General features: G+C 43.4%; 1 protein-coding gene and 1 pseudogene across 7 annotated transcripts in view; both read left to right on the forward strand.

Annotated features, from left to right (window-relative positions):
• The window catches only part of AUTS2 (activator of transcription and developmental regulator AUTS2), a 1118598-nt gene that overhangs the window by 105805 nt on the left and 995973 nt on the right, over positions 1 to 16820 (forward strand). The gene's annotated exons all lie outside the window — the stretch shown is intronic.
• On the forward strand, positions 2721 to 4098 carry LOC109453537 (eukaryotic translation initiation factor 2 subunit 3 pseudogene; annotated as a pseudogene).

Genomic DNA, 16820 nt, shown 5'->3' on the forward strand with positions numbered 1-16820 from the left:
ATTGACTACCTGGGTAACCCTGCTTAGGTTCCACATCAGTAAATGACTTTATAAAGCAATTGGTATAGCTCCTTCTTTGACTGGTATAATTTTTCTTGAGTCATAAGCAAAAAAAATAAAAAAAAATAAAGTGGTTTTAGAGATGTTTAGAGCAATTGTAATCCAGCTGTGGTTGAAAGAAGATTTTCCAATGGCCAAGAGCTGACTACTTACTATGCTGGGTGGCCGGCAGCTGAGAGGACATTGGGCTCCTGAAGCATTATCAGTGTTTCTTCCCCAGAAAGCGATCGAGGACACATTTCAGGCTGGGCACAGATAATCCGGGGGCCAGTCGAGTGCTCCATTGGAAGGATTCCTTAGCAATCACCAGTTCACAGGAAGGGACATACAGACTGAAGAGACTTGGTTACTGGGTTCATTGGAGGATCATATTCTCATGTAGACTCTTCCTGAAAGTCAAAATCCAGAGACATAGCCCTTCCCATTCGTTATGGTCAGGTTAGGCAGTCAGAATGGAGAGCGAAGGGATTGGCGTTGGGTTATTAGAACCAGTGTGGTCACCGGTCAGATATGACGGTGTGCCCAGCCGTCATAATGAGGAACAAGTGTGGACGGTGCTTGCTTACATAAACAAGTGAGCTGCGTGCTGCCTGCCAGGCACTGCTCTGAAGTGCTTCGTGTGTGTGAACTCATTTAATCTTCTTAACACCCCTGTGCGGTGTGGGCATGGCAGTCACTCCATTTTGTGAGTGAGCGAAATGATGCACAGAGGGCCCAGGGAGTTTTCTAGTAAGTGATGGCGATGGGAGGGATTCCAGCAGCCACGGCCTACAGATGGCCGAAGAGCATGTCTGTTAGGAGAACCCACAGGGTGACGATCCCTGAGGCCCTCTCTGTTGGTCAGTGGCCTTGAATCTCAGTTTTCTTTAGTTTGAAAATAAGAGAGACTCCTATTAAGGATAATATTGACAGTTTTTCATTTCTAAAGTCCTAAATTTAAGCTCTTTGGAGCGTACACATTTTCACATATTAAGTGTGTGTGTCTAAGTAAAAGTTTCTCTCCTTTGTAAGTCCATGCTCTCCCACAGCTGCACAGTATCTGCTTTAATTGTTTGTTTCCCAAGCTTTCTCCCCTCCTTTCCAAGGAGGACAGACTCAGGCTTATATCAAAATGGAGTTGCATATGCCTTTGATTTAGAGTGTGTCAGTAAGAGACTGTATGGCTTTGTGCACTTCTAAAGAGTCCCAGCCACTAAAATCAGCAAGTATTGGTGAGCAGAGGCTGTAGTGTAGCCTCCTGGCATGGGCTGAGCAGGGAGTCAGCCTGATGGACCCTGTGTGGCCCCATGAGGAAGCTCTGCAGCGTTTCAGCTGCTCCTCCTGGGCTGGCGCAAAGCCATGGGTAATATAACTCTTAGTGAAAATGAGGGCAGACAAGTTGGGTAGCATTCCTAACTGTGGAGGATGGACGCAGGAAGGAAGGGACAGAGGGAACAGAAGGAAAGGAAAAGGGACGATTTCCGATGTTTCCTGCCTTAAGTTTTCTGTCGTTGAGGGCGCCACACCTATAGTGGTGACATTTGTTCCTTTGGGAATGGGGTGGAAATAGGTCTTTGGAGCATAATGTGGAATGATTGTTTCTTGAAGGGGAAATGCAGATGACTGGAAAGATTCTCTGTCTTGTACATACGGTCTTTTTCTTTCTTTCTTTTTTTTTTTTTTTGCTAAACAGAGGCCAGTTCGACAGAGTTTACCCACGATTTTAACCCTTGGCTGAGATTGTTTAGTGATAGAGCCATGGACGGTCAGCATGGGAGCGCTTTTGTCCCTGCCAGCAAAGCAGGCCAAAGATGGCATTTGAACTTGGACTCTTCAATTTAAATGACTAAAAATTTATCATGAGGCTGTTATGTACCAAGTATGTCACGTGAACATGGATATGGCATCTAAAGGCTAATTGTTAAAACAGTTTATGTTGCTCTGGATACATGAGGTGTGATCAAAAGATGTGAATGTTTAAATAAAAATGTATTACAGGGTAAGACACATTGACGTTTATCCTCCTCAGAGTACTCTTCCTCCTTTCGAACACGTGGATCCCATCGTTCTTGCCACTTTCTAAAGCGGTTCTGGGAGTCCTCTTTCGTGAGTGTCTTCACTTCATTTTCCGTCATAACACTCCATGTCACACATCGCTTCTGATATATGGCAATTTCTGTCAAATAAAAACATTACAGTGTGTCCTCGTCCATCTTATTCACCGTATCTGGCACCGTGTGACTTCTCGCTCTTCCCCAAAATCAAAATGACGCAGGACATCGAGGCAGCCACGACAGCACAACTAAAGACACTCACCAAAGAGGACTTCCAGAACTGCTTCAGAAAGTGGAAAGGATGATGGGATAAGTGTGTTAGAAGCAAGGGGTAGTATTTTGAGGGGGATTAATGGCCATGTGTCTTTAACTATGATACAATATTTTTTTATGTAAACATTCACCGTATTGTTTGATCACACCTTGGACCTCCACTAACCTGTACTTCTGAGACAAAGATAATTAAAGATTATGATTTTAAACTATTCAAACATTACCCGTTTTTTTCTGAGAATGTATAAGCATATCAGGATCTTTGGTGGGTGTATTTGTTTCCTGTTTGATGTTGTAACAAATTACCACCAAATTTAGTGGCTTTAAGCAACCCAAATTTGCTCCCTGGGGAAGATGGCAGGGGGTGAGGCTGGTGTGACTCTGGGTCAAACGCATCTTTCTCGCCAGGATCTTACCACCTTGGATGTTACAAAATTGACGCTGATTTCACACAAAGTTATCAGCAGACAACCCACAATTAATATAGGTGCAGTTGGTTATGTAGCTCCTGGGAAATCCACAGTAGTAAAAGCTATTCCTGGAGTTCACACTGTTCAAAAATGAACTAGAAGGAAATACTACAGTCAAGTTGGCTCTGCTAACGTTAGGATTTGTGAACTTGATGAGCCAAGTCGTCCTTGGCCAGAACGTTACAGGTCCTGTGGGAGCAGTGCACTGACGCGTTTCCTACAGACCAGAGGGAACTTCATGTGAGTCAGAGTATGACTTTCCTGTGTTTGCTGTCCCGGCCTCGCTATTTCCATGGCTGTATGCTGACCGGGGCGCAGAGATGGCTGCATCTCTTCTGTCGATAGCTATAGGGAGCCCTGTCCTCAGCCTCAGACTTCCGAATACCTGGCTGCGGTAGAAATCATGAAACTGAAGCATATATTGATTGTTCAAAATAAAATTGATTTGGTAATAGAAAGCCAGGCTAAAGAGCAGTATGACTAGATCCTGGCATTTGTACAAGGTACAGTAGCAGAAGGAGAGTCTGTCATTCCGATTTCTGCTCAGCTGACACACAATATTGCGGTTGTCTGTGAGTACAGAGTAAAGTAAATTCCAGTACGCCAAGAGGCTTTTCTTTAGAACCTTGACTTACTGTTATTAGGTCCTTTGATGTCAGCAGACCTGGCTGTGAAGTTGACCACCTTAGTGGTATGTAACTGTGATAATATTCTAAGAAGAGTGTTAAAGGTGGGCCGGAGGTGGAAGTCAGACCTGGTATTGTTTCCAGAGACAGCGAAGGAAAACTCGTGTGTAAGCCAGTCTTTTCCAAAATTGGGTCACTGTCGGCGGGACAGAATGACCTTCAGGATGCTGCTCCAGGGGGTCTTACTGGGCTTGGAACAAACGTTCACCCTACTTTGTGCCAGGCTGACACAATAGTGGGGCAGGTCCTTGGTGCAGCTGGAGCTTTAGCTGAGATCTTCACAGAACTGGACGCTCCCATTTCCTGCTTAGCCGGCTTAGGTGTGCACTGAAGGAGACAAGAAAGCAGACGTCTGAGAATGTGTGCTCGTGCACACTGGGTCCCTGTGGACAGGGGGAAGAGTCAGTGCAGTCCAGGCCGATTGGGGCAAATCGTGTGCACAGAAGTAGGAGAAAACATTGCCGTAGCCAAAGAGTTGGGAAACACTGGCGTTTAATTGGTTCGGGTCCAATAAGAAGAGGCGTGACAGTCAGGCCAGCAGTAGATGATGACTGAAGAATTCCAGTTAAATAATGCATTTGGATAAAGTCAGATTTTCTTTTAACAACCTAGGGGTATATTTTCGTAACAATAGTGGGGAGTGAATTTCACAGCTCATTACCTTAGTAGTAGCTGTTATTCTCATTTTTGGGTGATGAAAATTTAGACTCGAGTATTAAAATGGAGTCTACAATAAATGTAAAAATTAGCATAATGTTGGATTGAATCTACAATTTACCAGAAATTATTCCCAAATAATATCTGATTTATATACCAAGGAAGGTTTGAAATGAAACTCTTTGCTATAACCAGCCTTTGTGGTAGCACACCTACTACTACCAAACCTGTTTGAAATAAAGTTTTTATTTTCATGATTCCTCTTTGAGTAGCTCTAGGCTGGAAAGGCACAAATTCTTGAAGACCAGTTTCCCTTTGCCTCATATCGTGTTTCCCTCAAAATAAGAGCTGATAGCGGGACCATCAGCTCTAATGCGTCTTTTGGAGCAAAAATTAATATAAGACCCAGTCTTATTTTACTAGAATATAAGAAACGGGTATAATATAATGTAATATAATACCTGGACTCACATTAATGTTTGCTCCAAAAGATGCATTAGAGCTGATTGTCTGGCTAGGTCTTATTTTCGGGGAAACACGGTATGTTCTGCTACTTTATCTTTGTTACTTTGAGTAATAAGAAATTAATAGGTTCAAATAAAATTATCCTTTAGAGCAAAACAAAAACACCCCAAATTTATTATTGTACAGTTCTGTAGGTCCCAAATCCAACGTGCGTCTCCCTGGACTGAAGCCAAGGTGTCCGCCGCAGAGGCTCCAGGGGAGACTGTGACCACGTTTGTTCCAGCTTCTGGAGCTTGTAGCTTTGTCCTCTGGTTCCTTCCTCTTTAGAGCCAGTGGTAACAGGTTGGGTCCTTCTTATGATGCCATCTCTCTGTTTCCCACCTCCATAGTCACACTGTCCTCTTCTACTTAAGGATCTTTCAGATCATCTTCGGCCCACCTGGACAGTCCGTGATAATCTCCCCCTTATTTTATGATGAGCTGACCGGCATGCTTAATTCTATCTGTAGTCTCAATTCCCTTTTACAACGGAACACAATATATTCACAGGATTAGGACGTTTGCCATCTTCGGGGAGCCAGTATTTTGCCTTCCACATTAGGGGCACTTTTGCAAACTGCTCATTCTTATCCCCCGGTGAGGTGGTGTAATGCCCTCCTCCCCTGTTCCCTTGCATAACAGATTGTTATGAGGAATGTGACTGGTGTGGGGGGCTGATCATTCATTGCCTTAAAGCCTCCCTCCTCTGCACTGTTACCATCCCAGCTACCTAAGCATTTCATGATTAGTTTGGTACAGTTTTAGGGTTGGAAGGAAGCTGCAGATCCTCGTGGCCAGCCTGCCCTGCAGGGGCTTGCGGACGTCACTTCCAAATGGCGGTCTTGGCAGATAATGTTTTCTGTGAACAGCTCCATTTTTCTGGAATTTGAGAGTTCCTGCTTTCTAGTGAGAGAAACTCTCTTTGCAGGTTGTAGAACCTATTGGTTCTTTCTTGTTTTACTCTCTGGGGTCATATTGAATAAATCTAATTTCCTCTTTCATACTTGAAGCCCTTGAGATTTTTTTAAAGACAGCTATCATATTCCCGAGTATGATAAATCTAAAAAAAATAAATAAATCTCAATTTCTTAACTGGGTCTCACATGAAACTGTTTTGAGACTTCTTTCCATCCGGGTCCCTCTCCTGAGTATGATACAGCAGCAAGAAGGGACGAATGAAGGATGATTTAAGAGGAGCCTTAAAATGTCAGAGGAATTGTCCTGTAGAGGAGGCTGGTGAGAGCTTTGCCATCACCACGGAAACAAGAAATCCAGGCTTATACTGTAGCTAAAGAGATTTAGGAGTCAGGAAACCTGCCTTCACCTCACGGATTGAGATAGTGCAGTGGACTGCCACGGGAAGTTGAGGGATCTTTTGCCCTAGACTGTGTGAGACAAGCCTTTAACCTCAGAATTCATTTATTTTGTGTAAGAGGCTTTGCTTTTAGTTAAATGTTCAGCTAAAAGTATTGTCATTGCTTGTCATTTATGCCTGATGCCTGGATTTCCCTCTTGTTGGTTCGCTGGATGTAAAGCGTCATCATGACTGCTGTTAACCACAGGGGAAGGAATATGGTTCGTGGCTTTATGAAGGAAGGAAAACAGTGGCATAGCTCAGGATAATTAATAGCAAGTGGAGTGACAGGTTGATTCCCTGGTAGGGACCCTGGCATTGTTGAAAGAAAAAATCACTTTATTCTTTCATAGAGAGAGGCAGCTGTAATTCCGGTTGGATGAAATCCAATTAAAAGGAACTGACATGCAAATTGATGATCAGGCAGTGTGAGCACAGAAAACATCCAAAAAGAGTCCTGTAGGAAGTGGCAGAGAACAGTGTGAGTCATTCGGCGTGGAAATGTGTGTGCAGGAGAAAAGGGGAACTACCTGAGCCAATCCGTCTGGAATCGCAGCTCGGAGTTAGAGCAGGACACTGATTGTGTGGTGGGTTTACAATGACCGCACTTTGAGACATTTTGGAGTTGAGACATACATTTTAGGAATGATAGCCTTTCACAATAGAATGATTATCAATCAACCCTTGAGGGTTATAGGTTTCCAAATTGGTGGTGGTTAAATATAATGTTTCCAAGAATACATGATGGGAGCCTAAGCCTGGCTCTTGGGAAGGTCTCTGTGCAGATAGACTTCACCTCACCTAATGATGTGTCCTCAAAGATGTGTGTAAGAATTGACTCCTAAATTTAGGATGAAATAGGAGGGCTTGCCATTTTTAGTAATGCTATTATGAATCATTTTCTAAAGTGAAAAATCCTTTTATAACCAAAGTCATGCACAATTTATCTTTTGAGTAAATTCATAAGTCCGTACATGAGGTTTGCTGAAACAAAGGTTTTTTTTAAAAAAATGAAATAATTGTAGGGCCAAGTAGCAGTTAAGTGTTAGAATAACAGGAAAAGGTGGGCAGAATTTTGTAAGAAGTCAGTAGATTGCTTTTTAGGGAGGAGAATTCTGCGTAAGAAGTCAGGTGGCATCTGCTCTTGTGGGAGAAGAAGAGGGCTGCCCAGTGTATTGCAGGGAGATTTATCAGGATCTGTGGGGAACTGCCGCAGCAATGGCTAAGAAATGTTCTCAAGCAGGAGGAAATGGGACCATAAGAAAGCCAAAGAAGGTGAAATGGAGTTCACCCTCAGAATGCTGCGGAAGACTGAGAAGCTAAGAAAGGACTGGCACAGGCAGCGGCAGCAGCAGCAATAAGAGATCAGAATATGGTGGGCAGTTTCCACTCGGCACCGCCACAGCCAGTTGTCTTACTGGTCAGCTGCAACGAACATGACCAATGGGGATTCCGAGTGACCAGGAGCAGTTCTTGTGGGTCCAGGTGCGAGCAGTGAGCGTCACGTGGTGTAGGTCCCATGCAGTGTGACCACTCCGCTCAGGTTGGTCCAGATGTGAACAGTGAGTGTCACGTGGTGTAGGTCCCATGCAGTATCACCTGTTGCGGCCACTCCGCTCAGGTTGGTCCAGGTGTGAGCAGTGAGCGTCACGTGGTGTAGGTCCCATGCAGTGTGACCACTCCGCTCAGGTTGGTCCAGATGTGAACAGTGAGTGTCACGTGGTGTAGGTCCCATGCAGTGTCACCTGTTGCGGCCACTCAGCTCAGGTTGGTCCAGGTGTGAGCAGTGAGCGTCACATGGTGTAGGTCCCATGCAGTGTGACCAGCCCTCTCAGGTTGGTCCAGGTGTGAGCAGTGAGCGTCACGTGGTGTAGGTCCCATGCAGTGTGACCAGCCCTCTCAGGTTGGTCCAGGTGTGAGCAGTGAGCGTCACGTGGTGTAGGTCCCATGCAGTGTGACCAGCCCTCTCAGGTTGGTCCAGGTGTGAGCAGTGAGCATCACGTGGTATAGGTCCCATGCAGTGTGACCAGCCCTCTCAGGTTGGTCCAGGTGTGAGCAGTGAGCGTCATGTGGTGTAGGTCCCATGCAGTGTGACCAGCCCTCTCATGTTGGTCCAGGTGTGAGCAGTGAGCGTCACGTGGTGTAGGTCCCATGCAGTGTGACCAGCCCTCTCAGGTTGGTCCAGGTGTGAGCAGTGAGCGTCACGTGGTGTAGGTCCCATGCAGTGTGACCAGCCCTCTCAGGTTGGTCCAGGTGTGAGCAGTGAGCGTCACGTGGTGTAGGTCCCATGCAGTGTGCCAACTCCGCTCAGGTGCTCTGGCAGCTGTGCACTCTGTGCAAGGAAGCCTAGACAAGCCAAGCCTTTTGTGCTTGCTCTGTCAGAAAGTGACCGGTGGCAGCGTGCTAGAAATGAGTCGATGGGTAAGTAATGGACTGTTGGGCCTCACCCCCCAGTCCACTGTTATTGGATTAGAAGCAGCTCATCACACTGTAATGGTGGCTCAGTGAAATGCATGAGCGTTCTCAGGCCGCGGCACGAGACAAGCTACGCATCGTGGAATGTGGAGAATCACCTGGAGAGGGACTGAAGTCTGCAGTGTGTGGTACGGGGTGGGTGAGTAGGGCCCAAGAATAGCCTACAGAAGCAGCAGGGCTTGTGTTGATGTAGTAAGCAGAGGGGCCTCCGGGGTATTCCTGAGTGTAAACAGGGATCCTATGAAGCTGGGGGAAAAGAAAACACTCAGTTGGAGGAGCCAGACCACAGTGGATGTCACCTCTGACCTGCCATTAACATTGTGTCACATTTCCTTGGGTGAGTCACCTTTCCTTTCTGACCCTGAGTTTCTTCATGTCTAAGGATGATTAGATGATTTTTTTGTCTTCTCCTCCAACTCAGTGACCTGACGATTTCATTGCCTTTCGAGAACCACGTGAGGCAGGGAGTGTTGCTGAGCTACCTGCTGTAGACCAATGGCCCGTGCACGTCCCTAGGTTTGTTTTTCTGTTGTTTCAAAAAAGCATTTCGTCATTGGACTTGTGAGGGAGTTGTCTCTTTAATCTCTCTTGTTTCCTTTTTTCCCTACAAATGATACGCACAGGACTGGCACACAGGACTGCTATTGTCCTACCCAGCGCTTTTGCAGAGAAATGAAAACATTGCACTTTTAAAGGCACAGAAAGCAAAAACTGTAGCATCAGGATTCAAGTTTCCAGAATTGGTTAACTTTCTGCTTTGTTTTGCTGAGCTGAATGAAAACGATTTGATTGAACATTACTGCTTAGGGGTACATATTAATAACCACAAAATCCATGGTAGTTCTTTTTCTTCTTTGCAAAGAATTTCAAATTACGATCTAGGACTTGGATTATCACTGTCAGCTGAGTGTGGATGTGAGAAATGTGGATGGTTTACCTGTTTAGAGGGCGGACTGGGGAGGAACAGCTCTTTGGAAATGCACGTCCAGAGAGGGAATTCCGGCTGCAGCCTTGATGTGTGTAGCTTTATTTTCATTAATAAGTTGTTACAGTTCAGATATCTAGCAACTGGTCTGGATCTTTATAACGTTAGCTAATAAAAATAGTTAGAAAAAAGTCATCAAAAGTAGAATTTTTGATTTAAGAACTGAAGTGTCTTTCATCTTTAATATTCTACAGAAGAGTTTGTTAGTTCTGCGAGTTTCCAGTAATACCCAAGTAGCTCTTCACCACAGACGTAACATACACTCTCATATGATCACCTTTTTTTTCTTTTTGGGTTTTATCCTTATCCCAGCTGACTTTAATTTAGGGGGTCGGAGGTATGGTATTGGTATTAATTTATTTGTAAAATCAGTAGAACTACATCAAACACTTAGTGTGTGTCAGGCTTTACCACGATAAATAAGAGACGTTCCTGCCCTCCCAGAGCCCACTTGAGGAAGGTACAGAACTTTGAAAAGTAAACAAGGTTACCATGCCAATAGATGGCTGCAAGACAGGGAGAGGCATGCTGTTGTTTCTAGCAGGTTGCTGAGCAAAGAGCCTGCATGTGCGAGCGCCAGGCATTAAGTACTTGGGGACATGGGAGAGGGGAGGTTTGTAGCTTGGAGAGAGATCAGAGAAACCTCCATGAAAGAGGTGACACGATAATGATGTTTCAACACACAGGAAGGGATGTGCCAGTAGACAGGCAGGGTGGCATTCCAGGGACAGAGTGGTCACGACTGAGGCGTGGGGACATGGAGATGCCTGTCCTCTTTGGGTCCTGAAAATAAGTGCAGTGTTGGCAGATGGCTGGGTTTGTCTGGGGCCGCGGCCAGTCAGCATCAGAGGGCAGGCTGTTTGAGGATGTCTGCTCAAACTGTACCGGAAGGCGTGCTTGGGGAGTTGTGTGCTGGGTTTCTTCAGGTCTTGTGACCATGTTAACATCGGGTGGTTTGTCTTTTTGTTACTGATTTACCAGAGCCCTCTACGTAATTTGGATACACATCCCTTGTCAGGTATGTAATAGGAATACTTCTCCCAGCCTTCGCTGTTTGCCTTTTCAATTTCCTGATGATGTCGTTTGATGAACCAGAAGTTAAAAGTTTGATGAAGTCCAGTTGATCTTGTTTGTCCCTTACATGCTTCATGTCGTTTGTGTCTTCTCTACGAATTCTTTACTCACCGTAGGTTCTCCATTGTTTTCTTCTAGAAGTTTTATTTACATTTTGGTTTATGAGCCTTCTCAGATTTTTGTGTGTGGTGTGACGTAAGAAGTTGCATTTTTCTCCCCCTCATTTTCATTCAGTTGTTCTAGCACTATTGTTTGAAAGACTTTTTCCCTCCCCCATTGAATATCCTTGGCACCTTTGTTGTAATCTGTTGCCTGTTTCAGTCTGTTTCTGCTTATGTCTGTTTCTGGGCTCTGTGTTCTCCATTGACATGTTTGTCCGTATCCCAGTACCACAACTGTCTGGATTACTCTGGCTTTATAGTAAGTATTGAAATACAGTAGTGTGAATCCTCCCACTTTGTTCTTTTTCAAGATTGTTTGACAATTCTAGGTCCCTTGCTTTTCCATACAAAATTTTAGAATCAAATTGTCAAATTCTACAAAAAACACACCTGGATTGCTTTACAAAATCCTGCGATGCCCAGGCAGTCTTGACTGTTCCATGGCAGTCAAGTCAGAATCGTTTGGAGGCTGAATCCAGTTAATTATCCGTTAAAACTCCCTAGGTTATTCCAAGTACAGTAAAGGTTGGGAACCCATGTGCTAATGGAGTTTTAGTGTGGTGCACTAAAAGAGAAATTCAGTAGTGGATTACTGGGCTAGGACTGACCCCAGTGGGTTGTCTGTGTGGGAATTGACGTGGGCCTTTAAATGGAAGAGATTGTCCAAGTTTATGGGAAGGGAGGGTTGAAAGAGGCTGGCTGAGGGGGAGTGAGAAGCTGTGACCCCCAGGGTCACGGAGTCCCACTGCTAAGTGCTGAGTCTCAGCCCGATTGCTCAGGGTCTCCTCACGCTAAGCCTGATGCATGTGTGGACTAAAAACCAGTCACTGGCAAGCTAAGGAATGCTTTGCGTTGGTAAAGCGTAGCAAATAAATGCATTCTTGTAGAGTAGCTTTCTCGTGGATTAAGGAAGCCTTGGTGAAATCTGTGTAGGCACCTTCTAAAATGATTATGTGCTTTTTGCTTTTCGAAGATTTTCTGTCTTTTTATTTTATTTTAGTGTGTTTAAGTAAACAGTGATTCATCCATTCTTCCCATGTAGGGGGTTCTGTCAGAACTGCTGCCTCCCTAAAAGGCTTTAAAGGAAAAAGAGACAAAGTCTCAATCAAATGACCTCATTGGGTCGACACAGTATGTGGGCTGGTAGGTGCTTGCTTGCGGCTTTTTTAAAACCACACTTTTTCTCTCTTGAAGAGAGAGGTTGGAACTACAGTAGTTCTCCCTTCTCTGCAGTTGCACTTTCCAGTTTCATTTACCTGTGGTCACCTGCAGTCAGAAAATATTAAATGGAAAATTCCAGATATAAACTATTCTTAAGTTTTGAATTGTGCGCTGAGTGGTGTGGTGAAACCTTGTGCCATCCTGTCTGGGACGTGAATCACCCCTCTGTCCAGTGTGGCCACGCTGTACATACAGTACAATAAGATGTTTTGAGAGAGAGGCCATGTTCACGTAACTTTTATTACAGTATATTGTTATACTTGCTCTATTTTATTATAGTTATTGTTGTTAATCTCTTGTTTTTACTTATAAATTTTACCTAATTTATACATTAAACTATCATAGGTATGTGTGTATAGGAAAAAATTATAGTATATACAGAGGGTGCCAAAAAAATGTATACATATTTTAAGAAAGGAAAAAACTGTATTAAAATTGTAATATTCAATATATACTGGTAACAAAAGATGAATACAAGTCATGTGTATACATTTTTTTTGCGCCCCCCCCCCCCCCCCATAGGGTTTGGTGCTGTCTGTGGTTTCAGGCTTCTTCTGGGGGTCTTAGAACACATATTCCACATGGATTGGGGGTGGAGAGCGACTGTAGTCAGCTGAGCCCCTCTTTCCAGAATATAAGTTCCCTAAACAGCTGTAGAGAATTAATTTCAGTCAGTGCTAGCAGAGCTGTAATCTCAACTTTCTGCTCAGTGTTATGGAAAATCCTCTCTAGAAAACAGCCAGTATCTACCTGCTAAGGGATGTTAAAAAATTCAGATGAACATTGGATTTTTGAGTGTTTTCTGAGTAGAAGCGGCATGGAAAATCCTTTACTGAGCTAGATTTTACAGTGCAGAAAGCAAGCATTGATGATATATTTATACTTTTGTGCATGTGACGTGTTGGTTGTACTATTTTCTTGTTTCAAATAGAATTCACAAATACCATGTCCACTCCAAACCTCATTTTTCTGGGAGGGGTGAGACACTTTAGACATGAAAGCTTTGATATTAGCAACTTCTCACTTATTTATAAATATATATATATATATTCTTTCAAGGTAGTGAAGCAGCTGGGCGGAGGATGAGAGGAAAGTTTCTTTCCTTTCTCATTTACTACTGAATTTAATAACACACACACACACACACACACACACACACACACTTCTTTTAATAATGTTTTGTAAAGAGGGAAAAGCAGTCACAGACTCCTCTTTAAGAAATCTCTCCCCCCCAACACACACTTTTTCCATTTTTATACCTTTATTTCTAGGATTCATCTGTAATGCAGACATCACTTTTATGGTGGTATAATCATAACAAATAATTTTGTATTTTGCTTAACATTTCAAAAGCCATTTGCTATGTTGCTGTATTACCTTTATAATTAATAATTTCATGGCTGCATAACAGTACATCAAATTGTGCCATAGTTTATATTCTAATGTTGGAAGTTTTCAATTTTGTGCTGTTAGAGCACAAAGAATTTCTTTGTACATCAATTCCCCCCTTAATTTTTTTGATACATTCTCTGTCGTAGAATAACAGGGTACCTTCCTGTTCTAAGGGTTTTATCAGTGTACAGTTTACACTATATATTATAAGGTATAATTAAAATTATAACTATTTAAATTTTTAGGGATTAAAAAGCTATGGGATTCTTTGCATAACTGTATCACTCAAAAACCTGTACTTTGGTTTGAGCTCCATTTATGTCTACCTGTTACTGGTTTATGAATTGGACTCTTTCTTAACCGATGTGTAAAGTGTTTTTGTTATGTATGTAGTAACACTTTGCAATATTTGTTGTAAATACTTTTTCCAGTTCCTTTTTTTACTTTAGCTTTCCATTACAAAGGAGTTCGTGAGGTTGAATTTTTGTGTTTTTTTTTTTTTTACTTTTTCTGTTGCTTTAAGATGACAAACATGTTGTCCTTTGAGAGATCTAATACGATGCTGTTTTCTACCCTTTAATATTTCCTGTGGTTTAATTAAAAGAAGTTTCTTGGATCCATCTGAGTTTATACTGATTCATGTGCCTTCTTCTTACCTGCAGTGCAGTGAGGAAAGGTGGGTTATTTCAGGAGCTTGTGTTGTCACACGTCTTGGGAGAAGACTAGAAACAGCCAGAATTCCTATATTGGCTTCCTGCAATGTCTGCAAGTCTGTGTTTACTCTTCTGTAAAGCTGGGATGAGAATAACAAATGGATAGAGAATTTTTTTTAATGCACTTAAGCCTTCTCTTAAGCACTGTTAAGAACCTCAGTTAGAAGTGTTTAAAATACCAAATCGCTGTAACTTTTGATTAATACGTGTGTACCATTATACCTTGGATTTTTCTCAATCGTTAGAGACCATATGGGATCTTTGTTTTTTTCCTGACACTAAGCACACCTGTATCACCTGTGGACATTGGGGGCGCTGGGTATAGAAAAACCTTCTCTCGAGGCTGTCCATCAGAAATACCCAGTGTGAAAACCAGGCCGAGCAGGTCGTTGGTGAGGGCTCTGGGACGGTCTGTAACCAAAGTGACTTCAGGAAATAGGAACACTTGGAGGCAGTGCAGATGGTGCTTACAAAACATGGGCTTGTTTCACCCACTTTGCCACTTATGTGCCCCTGGGTAAGTCATTGAACCTCTCCAAACTTAGTTTCCGCAGTGATAAAATGGGGATAATATTGATAAGTCATTTAATTATATAAGAAAATGTATGTGAGATGTTCAGTTGCTGCCTGACCCATAGCAAAAGCCAAGTAAATCAGAGTTGGCATTACCACCTTTATTAACAGCCAACATTTGTGTGTATTTCTGACCTACGGAGCCTTTGAACCTGCTGTTTCTCATTTGTGAATATGAGCTTTGTACACCGTGGATTTTAAATGTTCCGCCACCTGTGTGTTCATTGGTTCAAGACGTTGTTCCCTTGTAGTCAGCTGACAGCGGTATGCATTCAGTCGGCGTTTGTCGTGCCCTTTCCTGCCATGTCTTCTTATCTAAATGAAGTTCTAAAACCTGTGTGAGTCCAAAGCTTGTATCTTATTCAGCTGGCTTGTCCCTGTCCCCAGAGCTGGGCCACAGAGTCCAGATCCACTGCTACTGGAGCTCTAGCTCCGCGATTTATTATTTTAGTGACCTTGGGCAAGTCAGTTTCTGGCTTGTCGAGGCCACCTGTTGTTCTCTGTAAAACGAGTAACAAATTCCTTCCGAGGATTACTTTAAGCAGTGTAGTCGGAAGTCCTTTGTACAGCAGACTACTAGTACTTTCTCCGTAACTGCCTGCTCTGCCAGCGCGTCAGCGGTGTTTAGAAGGTGTATGTGTCCTGGGCTGGCGGCCGATGGAAGGCTGTGGAATCCTTAACTCGAGTATCCAGATATGCCCATTAAAAAGTGAAAATTGTTCTTTGGGGACTAGTCATCCCGCAGGGTGGTGAGACACATGTTAATGAGAACACTGGGGCACCTTCCATGGGAAGCGTTTGCCTCTTGCTCTTGTAAAGGTGAAGCACAGTTACACGTAGGTGCCCAGAGCAGGTTCAGTGATTTAACGCCACCCTGAGGAAGCGAGCTGCCTCTGGACTTAAGGAAATTTAATATAGATTTTGGTATATGTGGTCCAGGTGGGCCGTCTGTGGGGTACACATAAGGAGACTCAACGCTCGGACAACAACGGAGTGTGGCTCTGAGGCAGTTTTCATGGGATCAGCCTTATTTCCCATGGAATTCCATCCTCTCCTGACCTACTGGTGTCATTTCTCTGCGTCGTGTGTGTTCGGGTTATATTTTTTTCTTTCCAATTTGATTTTCAGAAATGACAACGCTGAAATGTTGGCTGTGGTGAATTTTAATAGATAAGGCTCAAATACTAGGTATCCATTTCTCTCTTGAATAAAAAATAAAGTTGTGTTATAAAGAAAAAAGCCCAAGTATTTATGAAAAAATCCCTGTCTTCATTTTGGAAAATGGTAACATTTGTTAATCTCCTAAAATGCAATTTACTGTATTCTGACAGTGTCTTTGAATTGTCAAAGACAACGTGATGTCTTAAAGTAAGTTATTTTTGTCCCGTCCCAGTGTTTATTCTCTAAGATTTTGGCCTTCCAGAAGAGGTGTTGTTTCTCAAGAGAAGGGCGAGTGTCTGGTGTACAGAAAGGTGGAGCGTTACGTCTTTGAGTAGATGGGGGTTTCGTTTCCACTTAATGGAAATTCTCTGAGAAGAGCAGAGCCAGTTGTGTTTAGCAACTAGCTTTCTGCTAATGGTGGGGTGTGTGATGTATTTGCATGTAGTCCGTTCCACGAAGTCCTCTGTGTGCTTTTGGGATATGGGGAATTGGCGGTGACTCAGGTGAGGTGCACAGGTGACATGTCCTTTCCCTCCTAGGAGGGTACAGGCGACAGGCTTCTTTCTGACGGTCAGGAATCTTTGGCATCCCCCCGTGTAGTCAGGCGGTGGCAAATCTGATGAAAGAGCAGAGAGGAAACTGTTTTTATTAAGCTATGATACAGTCCCTGTGTAATTAATTCTTTGGTGGCCTTCGGGTACAGAAGAAATTTGTGCTAGGAACTTAGTGTCTAGGAATCTGATTTTTATGAAGTCTAGGAATCTGATGACCGGTTCTCAGTATTGTGGTCATATTCTGTGAGTGTCCCCCTCATCCACTTGGTGAGGGCTTTGAACATGGGGACTTGGTGAAACCTTTCTCTCAGAAGTGAGTAGCAGGGGTATAGCTTGGCACCATTTAAAAAAGGATTTGGGTAGCAGAAGACAACACTCCATTGGGGCATTTTTTAAAATGAGATGTTAACTTCTAGAAGTTTTTATATCCGTGATGCTGCTGCATTTTGTAAACAGTACACAGTGGTAAGACTG

Source organism: Rhinolophus sinicus, chromosome 3, assembly GCF_057876585.1.
Source record: "Rhinolophus sinicus isolate RSI-liver-muscle chromosome 3, RSI-T2T, whole genome shotgun sequence".
Taxonomy (NCBI): Eukaryota; Metazoa; Chordata; class Mammalia; order Chiroptera; family Rhinolophidae; genus Rhinolophus; species Rhinolophus sinicus.